The sequence below is a fragment of the Dasypus novemcinctus genome, chromosome 10, assembly GCF_030445035.2.
Source record: "Dasypus novemcinctus isolate mDasNov1 chromosome 10, mDasNov1.1.hap2, whole genome shotgun sequence".
Taxonomy (NCBI): domain Eukaryota; kingdom Metazoa; phylum Chordata; class Mammalia; order Cingulata; family Dasypodidae; genus Dasypus; species Dasypus novemcinctus.
The window spans coordinates 8722680-8745285 of record NC_080682.1 but is presented as its reverse complement, the minus strand read 5'-3'; the positions used below and the strand labels follow the sequence as shown (position 1 = coordinate 8745285).

At 48.7% G+C, this 22606-nt stretch overlaps 1 long non-coding RNA gene across 1 annotated transcript in view; it reads right to left on the bottom strand.

The window, feature by feature from the left end:
• Nucleotides 1-22606, bottom strand: part of LOC131280265 (uncharacterized) — a 32605-nt gene that overhangs the window by 862 nt on the left and 9137 nt on the right. Inside the window, exons 2-3 of the long non-coding RNA XR_009187783.2 lie at nucleotides 21113-21152; nucleotides 20784-20849 (exon numbers count right to left, since the gene is read on the bottom strand). This is a non-coding gene — a long non-coding RNA (uncharacterized lncRNA). The remainder of the gene's footprint in view (nucleotides 1-20783; nucleotides 20850-21112; nucleotides 21153-22606) is intronic.

Below are 22606 nucleotides of genomic sequence, written 5' to 3'. Positions count from 1 at the left end.
CCTACCTGAATGCCTCAACCTGATCTCAGCCAGGCGTGTACGTGGTACCAGCGGGTGACGTGGGGAGCAGCCTCAGAGGCCAGCGGGGCAGCCAGGGCCGGGCCGGGTGCCCTCACTGCCTGCCCGCCCCTCCCCTGCCACGTGGAGTCTCCCTCTACAGCCCACCCACGGGTTCACTCAGCCAGCGTTTAGTGAGCACCCAACATGTGCATGTGCAGGGAAATGAGGTACCACGAGTCACCCACCAGCAGGACCGCAGTTCCCAAGACCCGCGATGCCCAGTGCTGGCCAGGAGGCCGTGCCGCCGGAGCGTGCACGTGGCCGCTGCCGAGGAAGCCGGCTCAGCCCTTCTGGAAAACTGTTCGGCATCTCTTTTTCAACATCATTTACTTGTAAACCGATGTTTGTTTTACTTTTAAACTTTTAAAACGTGGTGACAGAGATTCAGTGCCAAATGTCCTGTCTTACAATTCAGTGACGATAATCACAGTCACCGTGTTGTGCGACCAGCACCACCATCCACCACCCAGACTTTTCCATCACCCCCGCAGAAACCGCACCCACTGGGCCGGCAGTTCCCGTTCCCCTCCTCGTCTGGGCCCTGGTAGCCCGTCAGAGTTCTGTCCTTAGGAAATGGCGTATTCCAGGTGCTCATATCAGTGCAATCCTAGCACCTTTGACCTTTAGCACCTGGCTCGTTTCGGTCAACATGTGATCTTCAAGGGGCATCCGTGCTGTCGCACACGTCAGCGCTTCACTCCTTTTTTTGGCTGAATAATAGTATTCCACCGTGTGGATGGTCCACATTTTGTTCATCCATCATCTGTCGCGGGACCCTTGGGTTGTCCCACCTTTTTGGAAACCACCTCGTGAATCGTGAATAGTGCTGCGGTGCGCACTGGTGTGCGATTGCCGGCCTGCATCCTGCTTTCAGTGCTTTTGGTTTTGTAACTAGGAGTGGAATCGCCGGGTCATAGGGTAATTCTGGGTTTAACTTTCTGAGCAACTGCCAGACTCTCCTCCCCCGCGGCCGCACCTCCTCCGGGGACATGCCGGTGCTCAGACGGGCTCTGACGCACCGAGTGCTCAGCCCAGGGCCTGGCACCAGGTGAGCCCGCAGCGAACGGTGCCCCCGTTACCAGCTTAGGTGGAAGGGCAGATTAGAAGGGCGTGCGTTCAATAGACAAGAGCGCAGGGCATGGCAGTCGGGGGTGGGCTGAAGGAGGGAGACCAGAAGGGGAGGCTTTTCAGGGCCCTGGCAGTGCACAGAGCGCCCCAAACCGAGGGCATCAGCTGCTGAATTCTGAGCACCGTGTTTAAAAAAGTGTCTTCCAGAATGGGCTAAACCAGTGCATCCTGCCAGAGAGTGCCCCACCAGGCAGGGTGGACGGTGGCCCTCAGCGTCCTTGCACTGGCCCGTGTCTTCCTCGTTCACTCTGTGCAGATGTTTGCTGGGCATCTGCTGTGTGCTGGGCCTGCAGGCTCTGGGGAGGAGAACAAGGATGGAAACTCACAGAGCCCCCATTCTAGCTGGGGAGTGAGCGTGGGGTCAGACGGACTGTCAACAACTACACAAATACTTAGTGTCGGGGTGACAAGCGCTGCAAAGAAGAGGAAATCGGGGTGGGGGGGGAGGGCTCTGCCTGTGCTCAGATGCTCACGGGGTGTCAAGGGGGCTGGGGCAGTCCCAGAAGTGAAACCACCACTTACTAACCCACTTTTCAGAGTAGCCCCTCCCTTACTAGTTTCTAGAAGTTTCTAGAAGTTTCTACTTCCCCTTTCATTCAAAGGCCCACCTCCTCATGTCTATTCATAGGAGGTTTGCTGCCTCCTGAGGTAAGTTACTGTAGCAGCTGTCACTGGTTCTAGTCCCCAAGCGTGCTAGGTAGGCCTCCAATTTAAGACCCAGCATAACTTGCAATTGAACATAATCCACTTAACCCCACCTTTCCCAGGCTAGACTGGCCCTGTCACCTCACCCCATCCCTAGCCACGCCCTTAAGCCCACTCCCCCAGACCCATTCTGTTCAGGGAGACGGAGCTGAGGCTTGCCCCTGTCTCTTCTAAGTTGGCTATGCACTAAACTCTTCCTTTTCTCAAAATCCTGATGACTCAGCCTTGGCTTCTGTGAGCACTGGGCAAACAAAGCTGCTTGGCGGTGACAGCAGTGGCGAGAGGGCACGCGTGGTGTGTCGCCCGGGTGGGCACCGGTCCACCTTGTTCAGGCCGTGGTGGGCAGCGGCGGCCCTTCTTCCCACCCCTGGCCCCCTGCCCAGGGTTGATTGCACTTTCCCCATCCTCTATTTCCTTAGGGGTTTGTTTCTGCCTTGTGGGGCTCTGGACCCACGTTCAACCTACAGGAGGAATCCATTTTGGGGGAGGGGGTGGGTGCGGATAACAGGGTAAAATCCAGGAGCCCTCATTCCTCCCCAGAAGGCCCTGCTTCACTGGCCATGGGTCCATTCTCCAATCTCCCTTCCACACTCGAGGAAGTGCAGCCCCCCGGCTCAGAGTCTGGGCTCTGGAGAGATACTCCTTAGGACTTAATTCTAGTGCCACCTTTATTAGCCTTGAGATTGAGCAAATAACCTGACCTCTCTCTTTCCTGAGCTCTGTTTTCTCATCTCTAAAATGGGCATAATAATTTTCCCTCTCTCCTAGAGTTGTGTGCATTAAATGACATATACAAAGATTTGTTGACCACGTCATGTGCCAGGCTTGGTTCTAGGCCCTGGCATTCAGCCACAAATAAGCCAAGACCCTGGTGCCAGGTCTGAGGCCTTTTGGGAAAGGCAGAAGTTGTCGCCTGTGGTGGTGCACTAGAATCACTGGGGAGTTTTGAAGAATGTCTGATGCCTGGGGCCATCTCTAGAGAGTCTTTTTTTTTTTTTTTAAGATTTATTTATTTATTTTCCCCTCTTCCCCTCCACCAGGCCTGCTGTTTTTGCTGTGTTGTCTTCTCTTCTCATTTTTTCTCCTCTAGGATTCACCAGGATTCGATCCTGGAGATGTCTGTTGGGGAGAGAGGGTCCCTGTCGATTGCACCACCTCAGTTCCTTGTTCCTACTGCACTTCGCCTTGACTGTCCCCTTGTCTCTCTTGTGTTGCATCATCATCTTGCTGCGTGACTCACTTGCGTAGGCACTGGCTCACCCCGCGGGCACTTGTGCGGGCACTGGCTCAGCGCACGGGCACTGGCTTGCTGAGCGGGCACGCTTTCTCTTCTTCTTTTTCACCAGGAGGCCCCAGGGATCGAACCCAGGTCCTCCCATATGTAGGTGGAAGCTCTATCAGTTGAGCCACATCCGCTTCCCCATCTCTAGAGATTCTGATTCAACCTGCAGCTGAAGGCCCAGGCACTGACGAGTTTAAAAGCTCCCCCAGTGGTTCTATGTGCAGCCAGGGTTGAGAACCACCAGGCTACTCTAATTCATTTGGATGCTTGGAACATTCCTGGCTCCTATACCTTCAGCAAGTGTGACCTGTTCTTGCTCCCACGCCACCATCGCCTCTTGCCTGAATGATTTCAACAGACTCTTCACCGCCTCCTCGGCTCCAGGGTCCCACATCTTAGTCATTCTTCATCGTCTAGCCAGATCAATCTTTCACAACTCAGATTTAACCTGTGCCTGCCTGTGGCAGATTAAATTATGCCCCCTCTAGGCGGCATGTTCTTAATCCACATTCCTGTAGGCACACGCCCATTTGTAAATAGGCTCCTTTGGAGATGTATTACCCCATAAGCCTTTCACTCATTGGTGAATAGGATCCTCTATCAGGGTGGGCCTTAAGCTGCTTTACTGGGAGTCCTTTATAAGCAAAAGAAATTCAAACACTTAAGACATCAGAAAGAAAGGACAGGCGCAAGAGGAGAGAGCGAGCCATGCAGTGGGAGGCAGAGATGCTAGCCAAGGAAGCCCAAGGATTGTGGCCAGCCAGGACCAGGACACTGCAGCCTTCTGGGAGAAAGCGAGGCCTGGCCGATGCCTTAACGTTGGACTTCTAGCCCCTGAAACTGTAAGCCAGGGAATTCTTGTTTAAGCCAACTCATTAAGTGGTATTTGTCATCGCAGCCCTGGCAAACTGAGACATGGTACCTCTTCCCATCCCTGTCCCCTTGAATTTGAATCCAATTGCAGTCATGATCTAAAATGCCCCCTGTCCTCCCAAAGTAGTTCTCTAACCTTCCCTACTGCCACCCCCCACTTACTCCTAACGTGTGATAACTGCATTTCTGTCCACCACTCATGACACCTCTGTTCTGACTCAGGACCTGCGCCCACATGGCCTTTCTCTAGTCTTCATATTCCAGATACCATATGGCCTTTAAAGGTCAGCTCAAACGTCACTTCCTCCAGGAGGCTTTCCTGAACGCCTGGCTACAATTGGCCTTGACTTCCTTAAGTCTGGGGTTAGTGTTTGCATGGTATATCTTTTTCCATCTGTTTTAGTTTGCCAAAGGGCTGCCGATGCAAAGTACCAAAAATTGTTTGGCTTTTATAATGGGGATTTCATTTAAGGTATAAGCTTACAGTTCAGGGCAGTGTGAAATGTCCAAATCAAAGCATCATCAGCGGTGCCTTCTCACCACAATCAGCTACTGGTGATCCTGGTGTCGTGTCACCTGGGAAGCAAGATGGTGGCTGATCTCTGCCAAGGTGCCTGCCTTCCCCTCCGGAGTCTACCATCTCCCAGACACAGCTGTGGGCACCCAGGCATAGGGCTTGGCTCTTTCTGGGCCTCATCTCTCAGTCTCAGCGGCTCTGCTTTCTTCCCTTTCGGCTGAGGGCAACCAGGCATAGGGCTCATCTCTTCAGCCTTGAGCTACTCCAGTGGCCCAGCCTCTTGGTGGCTTCATGCATAAGCTTTGGCTGCTAGTGATCCTTGAGTCCTCTCTCATGAGGTGGGATCAAAAATGGTGGAGCTTCCTTTTCCTGTGTCTCTTGCTCTGTGTCTCCATTTATATAAGACACAGCAAGAGGGTGGAGACTCAACCTGAGTCACACCTCACTGATGTAGTCCAATCAAAAGGGCCCCACAGCCACAGGAATGGATTAATTATAAAACAATCTGGGAAGCGGATTTGGCTCAACTGATAAGAGTGTCCACCTACCATATAGGAGGACCAGGGTTCAAACCCAGGGCCTCCTGACCTGTGAGGTGAGCTGGCCCATGCGCAGTGTTGATGCGCTCAAGAAGTGCTGTGCCACGCAGGGGTGTCCCCCCTGTAGGGGAGACCCACGCACAAGGAGTACGCCCCACAAGGAGAGCCGCCCTGCATAAAAAAAGCGCAGCCTGCCCAGGAGTGGTGCCATACACACGAAGAACTGACACAGCAAGACACAGATTCCTGGTGCTGCTGACAAGAATGCAAGCGGACACAGAAGAACATACAGGAAATGGACACAGAGAGCAGACAACAGCGGGTGGGGGGAGAGAAATAAATAAAAAATAAATCTTAAAAAAAATATTTTCTTGTTGGGATTCATAAAAGAACTTCAAACTAGCACACCATCCTTTTATTTTTAAGCTATGTTTTTATATTTAAATTGGGTTTCTTGTAGAAAGAATGTAGTTAGGTTTTGATTGTAAAAGAATTTTTTTTTTTAATTAGGGAAGTTGTAAGTTTATGAAAAAATCTTGCAGAAAGTACAGAGGTCCCATATTCCTATATATCTTCTGCTTACTTTGGGTTTAGTTTTCTTTTTCTAGTTCCTCCAGGTGTGAGTTTAGGTCTCTTCACTTTAAAATGTAAACATTTAGAGCTGTAAATTTCCCTCTGAGCACTGCCTTTGTTCCATCCCTTAAGTTTTATGTTGTGTTTTCAGTTTTTTTTAAAAGATTTATTTATTTAATTAATTCACCCCCTCCCCGGGTTGTCTGCTCTCTCTGTCTATTTGCTGTGTCTTGTTTCTTTGTCCGCTTCTGTTGTCGTCAGCAGCGCGGGAAGTGTGGGCGGCGCCATTCCTGGGCAGGCTGCTCTTTCTTTCGTGCTGGGCGGCTCTCTGCGCATGGGGCTCCCCTACGCGGGGGACACCCCTGCATGGCAGGGCACTCCTTGCGCGCATCAGCGCTGCGCATGGGCCAGCTCCACACGGGTCAAGGAGGCCCGGGGTTTGAACTGTGGACCTCCCATGTGGTAGATGGACGCCCTAACCACTGGGCCAAGTCCGTTTCCCGATTTCTATCTTATTTCCATAGCAGTTGGAGAAGATGCATTGTATAATGTGGCAGTTTGAGATTATTTACGAATCCCCCAATAGATTGTGTGCCAACTATTCTATTCCTCTGAGTGTGACAGCCTTTGAATGAATTAGATTCAGCTGACACGTCCTGATTAAATTACCTGTTAGGGTAATTTAATTCCACCACTCAGCAGGGCGTGACTCAGGGTTGAGTCCCCACCCCCTTGGTGGGCTGAGCTACACGGACACTCACTCCAGAAGACACAGGGAAAGAGAGAGCTCCGTGGATGCCGGAGGAGAGAACTTTGTTAGTTTTGATCCTGGAGTCCCTGGGAGAGATTAGCCATTCGCTTGATAGTTTCCAGCTGAAGAGAACAGAGCAACTGAACAGCTGAGAAGGCCCGGAAAAAACAAGCCCTCTGCCAGCCTACAGCTGACATCAGAAGCAGCTGGAACCACAGCGCCTTAAGAGGAAGAAGGAAGGAGAGACCAGGCAGACGTGGCCCGCCATCTTGCTTCAGCACATGGCAACTGACTTTGGTTAGAAAGCAGCCTTGACTTGCACTCTTTTTTTTTTTTTTTTTTTTTAAAGATTTATTTATTTATTTAATTTCCCCCCCTCCCCTGGTTGTCTGTTCTTGGTGTCTGTTTGCTGCATCTTGTTTCTTTGTCCGCTTCTGTTGTCGTCAGCGGCACGGGAAGTGTGGGTGGCGCCATTCCTGGGCAGGCTGCTCTTTCTTTTCACGCTGGGCGGCTTTCCTCACGGGCGCACTCCTTGCGCGTGGGGCTGCCCCACGCGGGGGACACCCTTGCGTGGCACGGCACTCCTTGCGCGCATCAGCACTGCGCATGGCCAGCTCCACACGGGTCAAGGAGGCCCGGGGTTTGAACCGCGGACCTCCCATATGGTAGACGGACGCCCTAACCACTGGGCCAAAGGCCGTTTCCCTGACTTGGACTCTTTAGGGCCTTGTAATTGTACGTTTTTACCCCCAAATAAATACTCTTTATAAAAGTCAACAGATTTCTGATACTTTGCATCAGCACTGCTTTGACTAATACATATGCTTTCAAGATGTTTGAACATATTGGACTTATTTTGTGACTTAACATACGGCCTATCCTGGAGAATGACATGTGTGTACTAGAGAAGAATGTTCTTGTTGGGTGAAGTGTTTTTTAATATATGTCTGTTATTTCTAGCTGGTTTATAGAATTGTTCAACTATTCTATTTCCTTATTGATCTTCTGTCTAGATTTCCTATCCATTATTGAAAGTGGTCTATTGAAGTCTCCTACTATTAATATAGAACCATCTGGTTCTCACTCCAAATCTGTCAATATTTGCTTCATATATTTTGGAGGTATTGCTGTCAGGCACATCTGTAATTGTTATATCTTTCTGTTGAAAAGACATAACTTTATTAGTATGTAGTCCTTTTTTGCCCCTTGTAAAAGATTTTTTTTTGCCTAAAATCTGTTTCATCTGATATTGGTATAGCTACCTCAGTTCTTCTTTGGTAATATTTGCATGGAATAATTTTTTCCATCCCTTAACTTTCAATCTATTTGTGTTTTTAAAATCTAAGGTGGGCCTCTTGTAATCAGCATGTAGTTGGGTCATGCATGTTTATCCATTCTTCCCATCTCTGCTGTGGGAAATAGAGTTTAGATTGTATTTGAACTTTGTATGACATGCTCCTTATTGTAGATGTTGCAGTTGTTCCCTATTATTGTAGATGATGTTGCAGTTCTGATAGCAGACCGCTGCTGGGTAGGTGTGGAAACTAGGGTCGAGGCTCTCAGTTCCAGAAGTTGTAAGTCCCCTGCTCTCATCTCCTCTTTTGTGTCTCTCTTTCTGTCCTTTTATTTCTTAAAGTTCTGTGTTGCCTTCCCTTTGAGGCAATCTATTGCTGAGCTGATCGCAGCTAGAGAGTTCAACCCATTTACATTTATAGTAAATACCGATAAGGCAAGACTTTCTTCTATTTTGCTCTTTGGCCTTTGTAAGTCTTACGAATTTTTTTTGTCCCTCAATTCTCCTGTTAATGCCTACTTTCATATTTACTTGATTTTTTGCATTATATCATTTTGAGTACCTTTTCATTTCCCTCTGTATATAGTTTTCATATATTTTCTTTGTGGTTACCATGGTGCTAAATTTTAGCATCCTAAATCATATTAGGCATGTTTGTTTTGATCCCAGCTTAATTTCTTCAGCATATACAAACATGGATCCCCTACCTTCCCATCCACACATTTTTTTACTGTACTTGTGACAAATTACATTTTTATTCATTATAGGTTCCAAACCATAGCTATATCGTTATTTTTATGCATTTGCATTTTGTAGGCTGTAATGAATAAAAAGTAGAGTAACATACTGTGGCAGTTTGAGATTGTTTTATGAATCCCAAAAAGAGAAAAATTATGTTTGTAAACAAATTTATTCCTCTGGGTTTGCTACCCTCGATTGTATTAAATTCAGTTGAAGGGACTTTTGATTAGATTCCCTAATTTGCTTTTAGAGCTTTTTGATGTCACCGTGTCGGTAGGGCGTGACTTGGGTTGAGGCTCCACCCCCTTGCTGGGGCTGATATAAATGGACACTCACACAGACAGGCAGACCCCAGGAAGAGAGCGCTCTGGCATTTTTTATCCTGCCATGTGACAGGAGAAGGCTCAAACAGCTGAAGGCCTGGGGAGAGATGAGATATTTTACCTGATCATTTAATGCTGAGCTTGGAAAGAAAGCAGAACAACTGAGTAGGCTACAGGAGGCCTGGAAAGAAACAAGCCCTGTGCCAGGAGAGAAAGGACTATGGGGTCACTGAAGCCTGAAGCCTCCAGAGGCTGGGCCCATGGAGCCTGGAGAGGAAGAGGAAGCCAGACGGGAAGGCAGAGACCAGCCGGAGATCCCCGGCCATTTTGCTTCAACACATGGCAGCTGACTTTGGTGAGGAAGCAACCTTGAATTGGACTTTTAAAAAAAAGATTTATTTACTTATTTATTTCTCTCCCCTTCCCCTCCCCCCTCCGCCCCCCATCCCGGTTGTCTGTTCTCTGTGTCTATTTGCTGCATCTTCTTTGTCCACTTCAGTTGTTGTCAATGGTACGGGAATCTGTGTTTCTTTTTGTTGCGTCATCTTGTTGTGTCAGTTCTCCGTGTAGGCGGCACCATTCTTAGGCAGGCTGCACTTTCTGTCGTGCTGGGCGGCTCTCCTTATGGGGCGCACTCCATACGTGTGGGGCTCCCCTGCGCGGGGACACCCCTGTGTGGCACGGCACTCCTTGCGTGCATCAGCACTGCGCATGGGCCAGCTGCACACGGGTCAAGGAGGCCTGGGGTTTGAACTGTGGACCTCCCACCTAACCACTGGGCCAAGGACGCTTCCTGAATTGGACTTTTTACGGCCTTGTAACTGTACGCTTTTTTTTTTTTTAAAGAGTGGGAGTCTTATTTATTTTTTTTTAAAGATTTATTTATTTATTTAATTCCCCCCCTCCCCTGGTTGTCTGTTCTCTGTGTCGTATTTGCTGCGTCTTGTTTCTTTGTCCGCTTCTGTTGTTGTCAGTGGCACGGGAAGTGTGGGCAGCGCCATTCCTGGGCAGGCTGCACTTTGTTTCGCGCTGGGCGGCTCTCCTTACGGGGCGCACTCCTTACGCATGGGGCTCCCCTATGCGGGGGACACCCCTGCGTGGCACGGCACTCCTTGCGCGCATCAGCACTGCGCGTGGGCCAGCTCCACACGGGTCAGGGAGGCCCGGGGTTTGAACCGCGGACCTCCCATATGGTAGACGGACACCCTAACCACTGGGCCAAGTCTGTTTCCCGTAACTGTATGCTTTGACCCCAAATAAATACCCTTTATAAAAGTCAACGATTTCTGGTACTTTGCATCGGCAGCCCTTTGGCAGGCGAATACACATACCAAACATACAATACAATAATACTAGTGTTTACTATTAGCCATATGATTACTATTACCAGAGATCTTTATTTTTCTATCTTGCTTTGAACCACTATCTAGAGTTCTTTCCTTTCAGTCCAAAGAATTCCCTTTAGCGTTGCATGTAGGACAGCTCTAGCAGTGCTCTCAGCTTTTATTTACCTGGAAATGTGATAATCTCTCCCTCATTTTCTGAAAGACATTACTCTGGGTATAAAATTCTTTGTTGGCAATTATTTTATGTCAGCATTTTAAGTATTTTGTCCCACTGCCTTCTTGCCTCCATGATTTCTATTGAGAAGTCAGCAGTTAATCTTTTTTTTAAAGAGCTTGCTTTTTTTAAAAAATTTCATTACTTCCTTTAAAAGTTTTTTTTTAATTTTATTTTTTCATTGTTTCAAACTTTTAAAAACACTTAGTATCTTATTTATTTTTAAAACCATCATTATTATATCATTTTCGTGACTACTTCTTAAATAAATCTTCAAGTAGCCCTCCAGTCTTAGCTTCACCTTCACCCGTACTTTGAGAGGTGACCTGAGCCACCAAATCGTTGAGTAGATGGGATATGCTGTGATATAAATCAGGATATTTGCTTCCACCATGGTAGCTTAGAATTCATCTTTCTGGGAAATACTGAGTCAATTACTGATAACTCCTCTGCTTTCCAGCTTTCTGAATTTTTCTTTCCCATATTGTTTGCATTTTCTCTTTGGATTAATGTACTATACCTCTCCCTCCTGCCCTTTCATTGTTTTTACTGTTATGTTAGTGGGATTTCAGAAGGGAAGATTGGTTAAATGCACAAGTTCAATCTCCTACTAGCTTTTACCAGAAGTCCTTTGGCTTTTTTTCTAAAGTGATGTCTGGAAGCATAGAATATCCACGTATTTTTATCTCTTGAAAAATAAAGCACCCATGTCTTGGGCTATTATGTCCCTTCTTAGAGAAGGGCTCTAAAAGATTTTATATATTTATTTTTTATCCCCCCCCTCCAAGAATCCCTCATCAGTCTGCTCACATTCTTTTTTTTTTTTTTTTTTTTTTAGGAGTCACTGGGAACCAAATCCGGGACCTCCCATGTGGGAGGTAGACACCCAACTGCTTGAGCAGTTGACTGCATCTATGGTTGATGACATCCTAATCAACTAAGGAGAGATTGCCTTCAGCAGTGAGAAAAGTCTCACCCAATCGGTTGGAGGCCTTAAAGGAAGAACTGATGGTTTCAGCAGTCAGAAAGAATTTCTGTTTCCACCTCACCCAGCCAGCTTCTCCTGGGGAATTCAGATAAACCTTCACTGGAGTTTCCAGCTTGTGGCCTGCTCTACGTGGTTTGGACTCGCCAATCCCCACAGTCATGTGAATTCCTATAAGAATTCTCATAATATTTACACACACACACATCCTGTCGATTCTGTTTCCTTGGAGAACTCTGACACATACAGTGTGTTAACTCTGGGATTTAGCCCCTGAGATATCTGTTCCTTAACTTTGTATCCAGTTAATGATATGACAGAGATTTTCTTGAGTGCCAGGATTAACAAAAACAAACACCTGGTGTAATAAATACCTTTTAGTCTTTGCAAATTGCCTCTGCATTGGCTGGAGCTCTCCTTCAGAGTTTAGCCCTGCTATCAGGAAGGTCAGCCTGAGGCAAAATACAAGCTCCTGTTTTTTCTGAGCCTGGGCTTGTGGCCATAGGAATTTCCTCATTATTATTTCCTCTAAATACTCCCTCTGTTCCTTATGGAATAGGTTTTCTACTTCTTAGGGTGCTTTATCATTTGTCTTGAAGTTGGGACTCATTTGGCCCAGGCCACTTTGATTGAATTGTTGAGGGCAAAGCCAGCACCAGCATCAAAGGTGGGAGAGTGGGCGTCACTGTTAGAGTCACAGGAGACAACCTGGCCCTCAGCGTGAAGCAGGATGCCCCTTAGGGGGCCTCTGACACTGCTTCACCACCTTCTTAATGTCATTGTATCTGGCCCCTTTCTATCTGGCCCCTTTCGCCAGATGGCAGGTCAGATCCACATTGGACACTGTCTTGGTCAGCCAAAGGGGTGCTCATGCAAAATACCAGAAATGGGTTGGTTTTTACAAAGGGTATTTATTTGGGGTAGGAGCTTTCAGATACCAGGCCATAAAGCATAAGTTACTTCCCTCACCAACGTCTATTTGGAGCAAGATGGCTGCTGACATCTGCAAGGGCTCAGGCTTCCTGGGTTCCTATGTTCCTGGGGCTTGCTTTTCTCTGGCTTCAAGGTTCCTTCCTCGTGCTTCTCTTTCCTCTGCGTGCTGACTTCCCAGGTCTCCAGCTTAAGTCTTCAGCATCGAACGCCAACATCAAAACTCAAACATCAGAAGCCCGCAACTCTGTCCTTTGCCATGCCTTTTATCTGTGAGTCCCCACTCACCAAGGAGTGGGGACTGGGTGGGGACTCAATACCCTACTCATAACTCAGTCAGGCCCAGGTACAGATCAGATTACAAACATAATCCAATACCTATTTTTGGAATTCATCAATTATATCAAACTGCTACAGACACATTGGGGTGGGGACGAAGAAGGCCACACCAGTGAGCTTCCCGCTCAGCTCAGAGATGACCTTGCCCTCAGGGATGTGGGGATCCTTTCAGGAGCAGGGATGCTATCCTGGGCAACCCCAAGTCTGTCGTGCTGCAGTCCTGGAAGGGCCATCCACAGTCCCCTGTGGCAGTGATGCATGGACCGTGCTCATGAATCCTTCCACGATGCCAAAGGCATCATGGATGACCTTGGCCAGGGGCCAGGCAGTGGGTGATGTGGAAGCATTGCCGATAGTCTTGAGCAAGTCATCATGCTTCGAATGGTTCTCAAACATGGTGGCATCTGTGTAAGGGGCAGAGATGATGACTCTTTGGGTCCACCCTTCAAGTGAGCCTCAGCCTTCTCCAAAGTAGTGAAGACACCAGTGGACTCCACAACGTATTCAGCACCAGCATCTCCCCATTTGACGTTGGCAGGATCTTCCTCCTGGGAGACAGGAGCTTCCCATCAATGACAAGCTTCTATCCTCATTCCTTTCTTTTTTTTAAGGTTTATTTCATTTATTTATTTCTCCCCACCCCCTCGTTGTTTTTCACTTACTGTGTCTGTCTTCCTTGTTTCTTTAGGAGGCACCGGGAGTTGAACCTGGAACCTCTGATGTGGGAGGTGCCTAATCACTTGAGCCACCTCCACTCCCTGCTTTGTTCTGTTTCTCATTATGATTTTTCTTCTTGTGTCTCTTGTTGTGTCAGCTTGCCACACCTGCCCATCACTCCAGCTTGCTGCCTCCTTTAGGAGGCTCCGGGATCCAAACCAGTGACCTCCCATGTGGTAGGCAGGAGCCCAGTCACCTGAGCCACATCTGCTTCCCCCATCCTCATTCCTGACAGTGCCTTAGCACTTGCCGTGCGTGGAATCATACAAGAACACATAGACCAAGTAGTTGAAGTCACTGAAGGACTCACTGATGGTGACAACCTCCACTTTGCTGGAGTTAAAAGCAGCTCTGGGTGACCAGGAGCCCCACATGGCCAAATCTGTTTACCCCAACCATACCTCACCAATATGTCTCAGGGATGGGGCTGGCACTGCATGAGAACGTGCGGCTATCTGTTGAATGGGGAGAAGCGGAAAGCCTCATTTATACTTTTTAATAACAGTTTTGTTGAGTTATAAATCACATGCCTTGAAATCCACCCTTTTAAAGCACACAATTCAGGGGTTTCGGCATATTCACTATGGTATGCAATCATCACCACTATCTAATTTTGGAACATTTCATCACCCCCAAAAGCAATCCCAGGTACATTAGTAGTAACTCTTTATTCTTTCTTCCCCCCAGCCCCTTGAAACTACTAATCTGTTTCCTGTCTCTAGATTTGCCTTTTCTGGACCTTTAATATAAACGGGATTATATAACACTGTGGCCTTTGTGCTTGGCTTCTTTTGCTTACTATAATGTTTTCAAGGTTCATCCGTGTGCCAGAACAGCTTTCTTTTTTATGGCCAAATAATAGTTCATTGTATAGATATTCCACATTTTGTTTACCCAGTCAGCGGTTGGACATTTGGGTAATTTCCACCTCCTGACTTTTATGAATAGTACTACTATGAACATTTGCATACAAGCTTTTGCATAGACATATGTTTCCATTTCTCTCGGGTCTATACCTAGGAGCGGAATTGCTGGGTCATATGGTAATTCTCTGTTTAACTTTTTGAGGAATTGCCAAAATATTTTCCAAAGAAGAGTCATCATTTTACATTCTTACCCACAATGTAGGAGGGTTCCAATTTTCCCACATCCTTACCAACACTAGTTATTGTCTTTTTTATTAGCGCCATCATAGTAGGTGAGATGCCTGGTATAACCTCACTGTGGTTTTGACTTGCATTTCCCTGTGAGCTAATCATGTTGAGCATCTTTTCATGAGTTTATTTTCTTTTTCTTTTTTTTTTAAAGAGTTATTTATTTATCTCCGCCCCGACCCCCTACCCCGGTTGTCTGTTCTCTGTGTCTATTTGCTGCATCTTGTTTCTTTGTCCGCTTCTGTTGTTAGCAGCATGGGATTCTGTGTCTCTTTTTGTTGCGTCATCTTGTGTCAGCTTTCCATGTGGGTGGCACCATTCTTAGGCAGGCTGTGCTTTCTTTCGCGCTGGGCGGCTCTCCTTACAGGGCACACTCCTTGCGCATGGGGCTCCCCTATGCGGGGGACACCCCTGCGTGGCACGGCACTCCTTGCGTGCATCAGCACTGCGCATGGGCCAGCTGCACACGGGTCAAGGAGGCCCGGGGTTTGAACCACAGACCTCCCATGTGGTAGACGGACGCCCTAACCACTGGGCCAAGTCCGTTTCCCTCATGAGTTTATTTTCTATTTGCATGTCTTCTTGGGAGAAATGTCTCTTCAAATCTCATGCCCATTTTTAAATTGGCTTATTGTTGTCTTATAAAGAGTTTTTATATATTCTTGGATTCAAGTCCCTTATCAGATATATGGTTTATAAATATTATTTTCCCCATTCTTGGGTTGTATTTTCACTTTCTTGATGGTGTTCTTTGAAGCACAAAATATGTACATTTTAAAAAAAGATTTATTTATTTATTTATATTCCCCCCCTTCCCCTCCTCCCACCCTGCTATTTTTGCTGTGTTGTCTTCTCTTCTCGTTTTTCCCTCCTGTAGGATTCACCAGGATTCGATCCTGGAGACCACTGATGTGGAGAGAGGTTCCCTGTCAATTGTGCCACCTCAGTTCCTGGTTTCTGCTGTGCTTCACCTTGACTCTCCCCTTGTCTCTCTTTAGATGCCTCATCATCTTGCTGCATGGCTCACTTGCACGGGGCACTGGCTCACCACACGGGCACTTGTGTGGGCACTGGCTCACTATGCAGGCACTCACGCAGGCACTGGCTTGCCATGAAGGCATGCTTTCTCTTCTTTTTCACCAGGAAGCCCCAGGGATTGAACCCAGGTCCTCCCACGTGGTAGGCGGAAGCTCTATCACTTGAACCACATCTACTTCCCTATGTAATATTTTGACAAAATCTAATTTTTCTATTTTTCTTTTTTCATTTGTGGTGTCCCTCCAAAATTCATGTTCACCTGGAACCTCACAATGTGACCTTATTTGGAAATAGGGTCCACTATGGATTGGCTTGTGTCCCCCCAAAAGATATGTTCAAGTCCTACCCCTGGTCCTATAAATGTGACCCCTATTTAGAAATAGGATCTTTGAAGATATTTTTAGTTAAGATAAGGCCAAACTGGATTCTTGTGGGCCCTAATCCATAATGACTGGTGTCCCTAGAAGAAGGGGAAGCTACGACACAGTCAGAGAGAGAAGATGGCCGTGTGACAGAGGCAGAGACTGAGCTATGTCACAAGCCAAAGAACTTCATGGATTGTTAGCCAGCCCCTTCCAGAGCCCTACAGGCCTTAGAGGAAACATGGCCCTGCTGGTCCCTTGCTGTCTGACTTCTAGACTCCAGAACCATGAGGCAATCAGTGTCTGTTGTTTTAAACCATCCAGTTGTGTTCTTTTGTTACAGAAGCCCTAGGTCTTTGCAGATGTAATTACTTAAATTCAGATGAGGTCATACTGAACTGGGGTGGGCCCTAAATCCAGTGACCGGTGTCCTTATAAGAAGCCACCTGAAGATGCACGGACACATAAGAAGGCCATGTGACGACAGAGGCGGAGATTGTAGCGAGGCATCTACAAGCTAAGGAAACCCAAGGGCTGCCGGCAACCACCAGAAGCTAGGAAGAGGCAAGGAAAGACTTCTTCCTAGACCCTTCAGAAGGAGTGTGGCCCTGCTGACACCTCGGCTTCTGACTCCTAGCCAAGAACTATTAGAATAAATTTCTGACCTGTTAGAATAAATGTCTATTGTTTTAAGCCACTGAGTTGGTGGTTATTTGTTACAGTAGCCCAAGGAAACAGAGACATTTCTCCGCTCTGACTGGAGGGAACTCAAAGATTTCTATCCTGTGTGATTTCAGAGAATTCTTTGTCTCGCATCTCTGCAGTCATTTTCCTTTTCTTGAGAGTTCTTGTGGGATTTTGCCCTGTGATGCATAGATTGTTATTCCTCCTTAAGCTCCAGGGGACCCCTTCGCAGGGCTTTGGCGCTCTGGCTCTACCTAGATTCTTCCTCTTAGATGTTCTCCCCCACAAATTCTAGCTGCCTTTGCCTCCCTAAACTCCATTCTCTGCCTACTCAATGCAGGGAGCTTGCTGGGTGCTATTTGGGCTCCCCTCTGTGGTAGGTTGAATTATACACCCCAGTGTTTTAGTTTCTTCGGCTGTTCAAGAAAATACCATGCAATGGATTGGCTTCAACAATGAGAATTGATTTGCTCAGGGTTTTGAGGCTAGAAGTCCAAATCGAGACACCATGAAAGCATTACTTTCTTCCCAAGGACTGACAGTCTGGGGCTGGCTGCCAGTGATCCTTGGTCCAGGGCTCCTCTATCACAGGGCAGTGCACAGAGTCGCCTCCCCTGGCCTGTCCCTTCTCTTCCAGGTTTTGTTGGCCTCAGCGTCTTGCTTCCCACGGCCTTCTTTCTCGCTCTGAATTTCATTCTGCTTATAAAGGACTCTAGTGATAGGACTAAGACCCATCCTGATTGAGGTGAACCACACCTTAATTGAAGTACCCTCTTCTAAATATCCTACTTACAGTAGGTTCACACTCACAGGAAGGGGTTAAATTTGAGAACCTGTTTTTCTGGGGTACAAAGCTCCAAACCACCATCTATCCTCTGGACCCCAAAAAGACATGTACTTTCTACATGCAAAATACATTCATTCCATCACAACATCTCAAAAGCCTTGTGCCATTTCAGAAACAACGCTTAGAACAAACCTCGTCTGTGGTCTGTCCTGGGGCACAATGCCCCCCTGTCGGTGGACCTGTGGAAGCTGGGAAACAAGTTATCCGCTTCCTAAACAAACGCAGGGACAAGCACAGGATCAACATTCCCATTCCAATAGGGAGAAATTGATGGGAAAACCGGGGTCCCTGGTCCCAAACAATTTTGAAACTCAACAGGGTAAACACCATTTGATTTCAAGACCTGGGAATCACCGGAGGGCCTGTTTTGTCCTCCGGGCCTGCTGGAGCAGCTGCCACCCCCCTTCCAAGCACCTGTGCAGCAGCCTCGCCTTCCCTCAACACTGGGGTGGAGGCCCCGCCCTCTCTGAGCTTGGGGTGGCGGCATCTTCCTGAACAATGGGGTGGGAGGCCTGCCCCCTCCAAGCGCAGGGGCAGACGTGCCCTTTCCACACCTCGGCAGGGGGCGCTGCTCTCTCGGCCTGAGGAGATCTCTTCGGTTCTGCCCTTGACTTCCGCGGTTCTGCCCTTGAAGTGATTCTTCCTTCCCTTCATCCTTCCTGTCCCTTTCAGTCCAGGCTGGCAGTGGTTCTGCTCATACAAAATTCTCAGAAAACTTTTGGCTTTGTAGGCAGGTCACAGGGAACCAAACCATCAGACAGAAGGACTTTCCACAGATCCTCCCTCCATAACTGCCTTTCCAGCCCTGACTCGCTTAAACCTTCATCCGGAGCCCTATTCTCCAGACACTCGCTTTCTAGAAGCTTCTGGCCAAGCTCCTTGTGGCCAGAAGCTTCTAGAGGGTCCCCGACAGAACTGTTCCTGGCCCTAGTCTCAGAGCACACTCTCTGGATTGGCCCAGAATTTTCCAAACCATCAGTCTCTGGGTTCTTTGTGCTTCAGAGTTCAGTTTTCTGCTCACCCCTTTCCTCTCACATTTTATCATAAGCTGCAAGGAGAAACTAGCCTGCACCTCCCAGGCTTAGCTTGGAAACCCCTCACCAAGTATCCAAGTTTATCGCTTTCAAGATTTTCCTTCCATCTGACATCAGAACTCAATTTCACCAAATTGTCTGCCACTTTAAAACGAGGATGGCCTTTCCTCCAATTTTCCAATAACGCACTCATCATAGGGCCTCGTCGGAAGTACATTTAGGCTGCGTGTTTCTACCCACAAAGCAGTCTTCAAAGCAGTCTAGGCTTCTTCTGTTAAGCACCTCACAGTTCTTTCGGCCTTTACCCATGACCCAATCCCAAAGCTGTTTCCCAAGTTTTGCTATTTGCAATAGCAGCACCCCACTCTTGGTACCAAAACCTGTTTTAGTTTCCTGGGTGCCCAAGCGAATACCATGCAACAGGTTGGCTGAAACTGAGAATTTATTTGCTCACAGTTTTGAAGCTACAAGTTTAAATCAAGACATCATCAAGGAAAACGGACTTTGGCCCAGTGGTTAGGGCGTCCGTCTACCATATGGGAGGTCCGCGGTTCAAGCCCCGGGCCTCCTTGACCCGTGTGGAGCTGGCCATGCGCAGTGCTGATGCGCGCAAGGAGTGCCGTGCCACGCAAGGGTGTCCCCCGCGTGGGGGAGCCCCACGCGCAAGGAGTGCGCCCGTGAGGAGAGCCGCCCAGCGTGAAAAGAAAGAGCAGCCTGCCCAGGAATGGCACCACCCACACTTCCCGTGCCGCTGACGACAACAGAAGCGGACAAAGAAACAAGACGCAGCAAATAGACACAGAGAACAGACAACCGGGGGGAGGGGGGGGAATTAAATAAATAAAAATAAATCTTTAAAAAAAGACATCATCAAGGTGGTGCTTTCTTCCCGAAGGCTGGCCTTCTGGGGCTGGCTGCCGGTGGCCCTCGTCAGAGCTCCTCTGTCCCGTGGCAGTGCACACGCGGCCTCTCCTGGCCGCTCCCTTCTCTTCTGTGGTCCATTAGCCTCCAGCTTCAGGCTTCCGGTGGCGTCCTCTCTCTTATCCGAGTTCTTCTTGCTAACAAAGGCCTCCAGGAGAAGGCTTAAGACCCATCCTGATTAGGTTGGGCCATACCTTAGCGGAAGTCGCCTCCTCCAAGGGCCTGCTGACCACGGTTCACACCCACAGGAATGCATTTGGTTTAAAAACAGGCTGTCTGGACTACCTAGCTCCAAACCAAAAACAAAACAAAAAATCCCAGACCATTGTGTGTGTCTTTTTTTTTTTTTTTTAAGATTTATTTATTCCCCCCCGCACCCCCCACCCAGTTGTCTGCTCTCTGTGTCCATTCGCTGTGTGTTCTTCTGTGTCCGCTCACATTCTTGTCAGTGGCACCGGGAATCTGTGCCTCTCTCTGTTGTGTCATCTTGCTGCGTCAGCTCTCTGTGTGTGCGGCGCCACTCCTGGGCAGGCTGTACTTTTCGCATGGGGTGGCTCTCCTTGAGGGGTGCACTCCTTGTGTGTGGGGCTCCCCTACGCGGGGGACACCCCTGCATGGCATGGCACTCCTTCCATGCAGCAGCACTGCTCATGGGCCAGCTCCACACGGGTCAGGAGGCCCTGGGTTTGAACACTGGACCTGCCATATGGTAGGCAGATGATCCAACCGTTGAGCCAAATCCCCTTCCCTGTGTGTGTCTTTTTTTTAGCAGCTGGGAAACCAAAACACTCTCCCTGCGAGGCAACAGGGGAATGGCCTCCAGGCAGAAGGCCTGCAGGTAGGAAGGGCTCACCTACCTGGTTTCCCGTTTCTCAGGGATCATAGTCCTTTGCTCCCTGCTGTCTAACACCTGAAAATAGTTGTCTCCTGTTTTGTCCAGTTGCTCAGTAGTTTATGGCAAGAGGGTAATTCCAGACCCCCTTACCTCCTTGTGGCCAGAAGCTGAAATCCTTCTCTCTACCTTGAGCTCCCCAAGTCCTTTGTCCGTGTCTTTTCCCAGGCTTCCCCCCTGCTTTGATTATAGTTGTGTATGCACACATGCTTTACCTCCCCTGCTGGGAGGAGACCATCTCAGGGACAGGGGTCCTGTCTGAGTCACACCTGCCTCTCCAGGTGTCGCCTAGGGCCTGGCACGTGGGAGGCTATGGTGGCCACGTGTTTTGTGCTTTGGTCTTCCCTGCCCCCCTCAGTCCACCTCAAAACACATCCCCATCCTCAGCGAACTCTCCTCTCCTACCCCAGCCAGGTGGTACCACCAAGACTGCCAGCCAGGGCCCCTTCCCCGCCAGGGTCCCTGTGACTTGTGCAGGCCTGGCCATGAGACTCAAGGCAGGACGTGTCGGGTCCCTCCCTGGGATTTTCCTACCTGGATAGTGTGCCAAGAGTCCTCCCCCTCTGGTGGCGAAAGTTCAAGGACAGCCAGAATTCCCATCTGAGAAGATGAAGCCACCAGGCAGAGAGAAATGTAATGAAATGAGGAGTGAGAGAGGGGACAAGCAAGGGGACCCGACGCACTCAGTTTGGCAAAACTGAGGTTAGAGATACCCCTGTCTGTTTTATGATTTAGTAAAATAAGGCAATCATTTATCTTAATTTTTTGGTTTAATTTTGTTCTGTCAATGGCAAATCAAAGGGAGCAGACAAGAGCAAGGCATCCCTACAGAACTGCTGAATGAGTGGAATTAATTTGCTTACCTGCTTCATTCCCAGTGTGCCAATGTGCCCGAGGTGGTTTCTAAAGAGAACAAGGAAAAGAAAATTAAGAAAAATAGAAATAGAGATTGAAGGATACAAAAACATACTTTAAAAAAGAAAATGATGACCAGGAAAAAGAAAACAAATAAGCAACCCATAAACACCTATAGAGGGCTCTATGAATTGAATATCAAATTTGACATTGAGCTTCCTGGCAGCCAAAGCAAAAAGGGAGATGTAGCAAGGGCTTCTTTTCTGTTTTCTGGAGAGAACTGAACTTACAAGTTCCCTAGACTTTAGCTAACAGGAAAAAAATTCAGATGGGACTCAGTAAGGAGGTAGTGAGTCATGTGATGGAGGCCAAGTCCAGCCACACTCCAACTGGCAAAGTCCATGAAGAGCCTCCTATATCGGGTCCTTGGATTACGGGCTAGGGAATGAGGAAGGTTGCCATAGTCAGATGTCAGCTCACAGTTGGCCTGGCCTTGACCTCTCAGTGACGCTTGTCACATTGGCCACTCCCTCCTCACTTGGCAGGTGCCCCACTCTCTCTGCTCTTCTTCCCCATGGGCCACTGTTGTCTGGTCTCCATGGCCGTGTCTCCCCGACCACGCCGAGCTCTGAGAGGTGGTGGGCGCAGGCCCAGGCTCCAGGCCCCTCCTCCTCTCTTTGCATCCCTGGCCCGTGCCCTCCATGAAAAGTCTGTTTCTCCCCTGACCCCTCCAGTTTCATCTCTAGTCAGCACCCAGGGGGATCTTTTAAAGACCATGAATGAGGGAAGCGGATATGGCTCAACTGATAGAATGTCCACCTACCACAGTACCCAGGGCCTCCTGGCCTGTGTGATGAGCTGGCCCACGCACAGTGCTGCCACGCGCAAGGAGTGCTGTGCCACGCAGGGGTGTCCCCCGTGTAGGGGAGCCCCATGCTCAAGGAGTGTGCCGTGCAAGGAGAGCCGCCCCACATGAAAAAAGCGCAGCCCGCCCAGGAGTGGCGCCGCACACATGGAGAGCTGACGCAGCAAGATGACACAACAAAAAGAGATGCAGGGAAGCGGACTTGGCCCAGTGGTTAGGTCGTCCGTCTACCACATGGGAGGTCCGCGGTTCAAACCCCGGGCCTCCTTGACCCGTGTGGAGCTGGCCCACGTGCAGTGCTGATGCGCGCAAGGAGTGCCCTGCCACGCAGGGGTGTCCCCCGCGTAGGGGAGCCCCACACGTAAGGGGTGCACCCCGTAAGGAGACTCTCCCAGCGCGACTTGCCCAGCGCGAAAGAAAGTGCAGCCTGCCCAGGAATGGTGCCGCCCACACGGAGAGCTGACACAACAAGATGATGCAACAAAAGGAACACAGATTCCCGTGCCACCGACAACAACAGAAGCGGACAAAGAAGAACACGCAGCAAATGGACACAGAGAACAGACAACTGGGGAAGGGGGGTGGGGAAGGGGAGAGAAATAAATAAATAAATCTTAAAAAAAAAAAGAGAGACACG